General features: G+C 37.8%; 1 long non-coding RNA gene across 1 annotated transcript in view; it reads left to right on the top strand.

Moving 5' to 3' along the window:
* Positions 1 to 3,542, top strand: part of LOC128249389 (uncharacterized) — a 10,164-nt gene extending 6,622 nt beyond the window's left edge. The window contains exon 2 of the long non-coding RNA XR_008265497.1: positions 1,139 to 3,542. This is a non-coding gene — a long non-coding RNA (uncharacterized LOC128249389). The remainder of the gene's footprint in view (positions 1 to 1,138) is intronic.
* Positions 3,543 to 5,701: the final 2,159 nt, after the last annotated feature.

The raw sequence follows: 5,701 nt of genomic DNA, 5'->3' as shown, positions 1-5,701 counted from the left end.
CTGAATGCTTTTACAATACTTATTCATGACCACATTTCTATGACTGATAAAATACCAGTCATTTACTGGGGCTGAAATGACTGAATTACCCCTCTTGCCATATTAATAGCCTAGTGCCTCTATTAGAAACATTATTATCAATTGCATTCACTAGTATGATAGAACTGGTAAAATTCTGCTGTATTTTGTTGTATCTGGGGAGAGTCTTAATGCCTTATTATCTGACACACTCACTGGTCCGATTTCCACTCATTATTTATATTTTGTCTTTGAAATTTTTCTTTGCTTTTGCAACCTTGTCGATGGATGTTGGTTCTGTTCATTTACTTCAATCTGTGGTCCTTAGAACTTAATTACAATTGGTTTTGTATTTCGTTTTTCTAGGATTGATGAAATAAGTACAAGTCATATGTTGGGGTTCAGTTAAACCTATACTCTTACTCTTACTTGTTTCAGTCATTTGACTGCGGCCATGCTGGAGCACCGCCTTTAGTCGAGCAAATCGACCCCAGGACTTCTTCTTTGTAAGCCTAGTACTTATTCTATCGGTCTCTTTTTGCTGAACCGCTAAGTTACGGGGACATAAACACACCAGCATCGGTTGTCAAGCAATGCTAGGGGGACAAACACACACACACTCACATCCATATTTATACGACGGGCTTCTTTCAGTTTCGGTCTACCACATCCACTCAGAAGGCTTTGGTCGGCCCGAGGCTATAGTAGAAGACACTTGCCCAAGATGCCACACAGTGGGACTGAACCCAGAACCATGTGGTTGGTAAGCAAGCTACTTACCACACAACCACTCCTGCACCTATCTTCGATACTATTCGTTTTCTCGTGTTCCAAACGATTATTCTTAACCTCGACATCATTCTGGTTCCTGTTTGGTTACCTCCCATTGTTTTTCTTAGTTCCAAACCTCCGTGTCATCGACTTTGCATTTCACCCTCTTCGGTTAGATAAAGCGACACCTGTTTAAAACTATAAATGATTGATTTAACCAGCTGGTTCCAACTAAAAGTGTTTTATTGTGTGCCTACATGAGAAATCAGTAGTGAGATTTTAAAAGAAATGAAAAATCGTTACAGTTGCCCCGATAAGTTGTCAGTTGAAACTTTTTTTTTTTTTCCAGGCTCATCTTTGGCTGCCATCGTTGTAATAGTAAATAAATTCTATACCAATAAAGCACTACTTCAGTACAGTGGCTTTTGACCTTGTTCCAGTATGAGATATTATCACAAATAACAATAACTAAAATTCATAAATCGACATGGAGGTATGTTCTAATTGAAGAAATAACGGCAGTGTTCAGATTATGATGTTGCCGAAGTGACTTTTGACTTGTAGAGACAAGGGAGATAATTTGTGATCGCCTTCTCAACATGTTCTTTAACTTCATCTGAGCATCATTGACTAAGGCCATGCTGGGGCATCACCTCATGAAACAACTTTCCATTTCTCTAACGCAGCTCTTGAAAATTTTGGCTGTAGGCTCTTTTTTTTTTTTTTTTCCTGATTTTTTTTTTTTTTTCTCTGTGAAAATTTTTTTCTAAAAATCAATTTTGTAATTATATCTACATTGGCAGAGAAGAGTGTGATAGAATGTATAGGGACGAAGACTACAAAAGAAGATCAAATATATATGAATGGTTACAACTACCATTCTTAATTCAAGACTCATAAGCACATTATTTAACTTTATTTCTAGAAGTTCTATCATCGTCATCACCATTTAACGTCCGTTTTCTGTGCAGGTATGCATTGGATCATTCGACTAGATTTGATTTTTCTGATGCATTCTATGAGAGGAGGTGCGTGGCTTAGTGGTTAGAGGTGTCAGGCTCATGATCGTAGGATACTGATTTCAATTCCTGGACCTGGTGATGTGTTGTGTTCTTTAGCAGAACACTTTATTTCCCCTTGCTGTGGCGCATTCAGCTGGTAAAAATAAGTACTTCTGTTATGGACTGGCGTCCCATCTAGGGGAAGGGAAAGATATATGCCTCAGAAATCAACAAACTGGTCCCATTAGTGTATATGTTTCGGGAAGGTACTTTTATCCTATATTTTGTATGGGTGGATATCCTTCCTATCAGCAACTCATTTTACACACTGTAATAGGTGCTTCTTTTTTTTTTTTTTTTTTTTTTCATAATTTCATGACACCAACACTAAAGAAGTCGGCAACTAACTCACAAGACGAAACCCCTTAACAGAGTTGGTGTGCAGTATTGAGAGAGGTTGTTGCTTCATGCTAGGCATAGAGTAGTTAAAATATGAGGGACAGGGATAGTTACTCCCATCAGAAAAAGAAATGTTGGTCATGATGAGATGTCTGGGTGTAGCCTTCAAGGTACATGACGGTGGATAGAGAAAGAACAGGGGTAGAAAATCGACAAAGGTTGGGTGGGTGGTGGGTTCAAGGGAAAGTGACAGACGGTTGAGATAGGGACAGATTTGAAAGTAGTGTATATCTAGCTGGTAACTTTTGATCTCGCTTTGCACTTACTTCCTCTGCGTTTTCTTATCTTTCCTAATCCCAGTTTCCAATTGAGATGCAGGTTAACTTGAATGCCAGTACTTTGGTTATTGAGTGAGTGGTCTTAGGCTCAAATCCAACCTACAAAATATTTTATTATGATTCTTTGATTACTATATCTAGTTCTCATACTTAGGTCATCTAAAAGCATGGCTTACACACACACACATGCAAGCACAAGTGCATATTGTGTTGGAACAAAAGTTTGTACTGTTTATTAAGTAAAACTAGAAAACTATTTCGATATTTGTGCCTACTTTTTGTTCATCTATATTTGTCCCTGTTTGTCCCTCTACTTATCATCAAATTGAAATGCAGTCCATAATTTTTCTTCCTGTTACATTCTGAGGCATCTAAACATTATAACAATTCACATATTCAAGTGTTTTAAATTCCTTATAACACTTATGAGATATGGTGAGTATCTCTACGATGTCTTGTGTCGTTTCTGATTAGTGTTTCTGTTTGGTCATCATCAACAAGTTTAGACCTGCCGGAACGCTTACGGTCTTTCAGATCAACATTTTCACACCTAATCCTTATGAACAGTCCTCTCAGCTATGGCGCCATCCCCACAATCTTTTTTGCCCTTTGTACAGCGATTTTTTTTTTTTTTTTTTTTTTTTTTTTTCTTCTTCTTCTTCCTTTCCCAAAGCATACAAGCTTCAGATAATGAAAATGTATCCCATTTTCCTCCATTTGAGTGGATTTGGTCGACGAAACTGAAAGAAGCCCCATTATATAAATGTGTATCGTATCTCTCTGTGTCTCCTTATACTACTATAGCTTCGGTAGCTATAACGAGCCTCCCTACCACAGAACCAATGCTATAAATCAACTCATATGGTGTATAACACATATATTATGCGCGCGCATGTGACAAACGAACGGACACCAAACTGGATTGCTTGCAACATTTAGGTTCATCTGTCACTAGTTCTGAATTAAAATATTACTGGCAACGTCTAATTAGGATTAATAAAAGGCGTACCACACATGTATTGAGGTTATTTCTATTGATCATGTTTCTCTTGCAAAATTCCTTAGTTCTTTTTTTTTGTTTTTGTTTTTTGTCAATGTCACAACTTCAAAGTGTCATGGTGGAAATATATCCAGTTTTCTTCTGGAATTAAAGTGGTAAGATGGAGGTACGACTATTTCTAAGCTACAATTTAAAAGTTCGTGTAGGGTTATATTTCATCTTTAACATAGAGTACACTTTGTCTGCCATAACGTATTTTACGGCATGGTAGACACAGTCTGACTTGAGAAATTTAATTCTAGAATAAAAAAAAATAAATAAAATATGGCATGTTAGACACGCCCTGATCCGGGAAATACAATTCCAAAAAAACAAGTTTTCTATAATTACCAAAACCCTGGTCATTGCCCAGTAGGCACATGTTAAATGCCTCTTGTCAGACAAAATTAGAGAGCAAACTAACGGCAAAATCTCACACTCGGCATTAAGCGAATTCACCTAAACCAGAAGTTTGCTTCTGAGTATTATTGTTCACAACATTATACTTTTCACTTTAACTGCCTAGTGATTCTCATCTGGTGTCGTGAAAGAAGCATTGCAATTTTCTAGGTCTTTTTTAAACATATTTTTTTTACATCCTGCAAAACAAGAGTACTCATTTTATCATCCCATAGAAGTGATCAACATCTATAGGCATCGGCATGTTTCCGTTTGTTTTGAAAGAAGTCCACAAGACATTATCAAAATCGTCATACAAAATCCTCCCAAAATAATATATTCTTTTATTCTTTTACTTTAGTTGAAGAAACTGACCCCTAGCCTAGTACTTATTCTATCGGTCTTTTTTGCCGGAACGCTTAAGTTACAGGGACATAAATACACACACTCACACACTAATATACACATACACGACGGGCTTCTTCTAGTTTCCCTGTACCAAATCCACTCACAAGGCATTGGCTGGCCTGAGGCTATAGTAGAAGACACTTGCCCAAGGTACCATGCAGTGGGACTGAACTCTAGACCATGTGGTTAGGAAGCAAACTTGTTATAATATCTAAGTATAAAACGGGATTCCAAATAAGTTCCATGTACAAAATTCACTAATAAAACATCGCTCAGTCCGGGGCAGTTGCAAAGCAAGCTTCTGAACCACACCGCTCTTGCGCCTACGAATTATAAATAAATCTTAGTGGAAGATTTTTGTTAATCTTAATACTAAATTACCGTTCTTACACACCGCGCCTCTTCCTTGAATTTGAAACCGTCACATATCGCTTAAGTGCATTGACATCGTTTTTGTTTTTCCAGTATGAGTTATTTCCCTTCACTGTTGATTCCGAAAAGACTACTCCGTGTGTAGATGTGATGACAAAGACACTTATATCCTACGCACACACAACCACTCAGTAGTTGAAACAATGACACCGTGTGTGTGTGTCTACATAAACCTACATATATATATATATATACTTAGAAGGATATTTGTTATGACTGGTGACAGTGAACATTGCTTTCGCACCTATTAAGTGCTTAGTTGTATAGGCGACTGTGCCTCTTATCATTTGAGTCTGGCAAATCGCCTTTGCAACTAAGTGCTTTATAGGTGCGAGACCAACGGTCTCTCTCTGACCGTCTATAGCAAACAACGTTTTAAATATTGCTCCTTTAATATTAGAGTATAGTGCGTTTCTTTTTTGAATATATGAACTACTACTGACCGATATCTCCCTGTGCCTGTCAAATCATATGTCCCTGCCGTAAGGCTTTACTTCCAAACACGCCAGCTTAATTTAATTCTTCCTTAGTCGAAAGACATCCGCTGATTATGTTCTGTTATTTGTATTTGTGTACCATTTCTCCGTTTTTTTCCCCGTCCTTGTTTTTGTATACATTCGCTGCTTTCTTCCAAGGAATCTAGTGCCCTTAGCTTAGTTTTCCCTTGGGGCTGGCCAGATTGGAGCAATCTCGAGTATAACCAGCCGAAATTGCAAAGATAATCTGGAACTCGACTGAGGAAAGAAAACTCCGAATGACCCGTCCGTGTTTTCTTTGTATCGTCTGTCTGGATGTTTTGCTGTCCCCTTTTTTGTATCATATATATATATAATGTGCAGGAGAGGCTGTGTGGTAAGAAGCCTGTTTCCCAAACACAAGGTTCCAGGTTCAGCCCC

Source organism: Octopus bimaculoides, chromosome 14 (genome assembly GCF_001194135.2).
Source record: "Octopus bimaculoides isolate UCB-OBI-ISO-001 chromosome 14, ASM119413v2, whole genome shotgun sequence".
NCBI classification, from domain to species: Eukaryota; Metazoa; Mollusca; class Cephalopoda; order Octopoda; family Octopodidae; genus Octopus; species Octopus bimaculoides.
The sequence above is the reverse complement of the archived record's forward strand: the minus strand, read 5'-3'. Positions and strand labels throughout refer to the sequence as shown.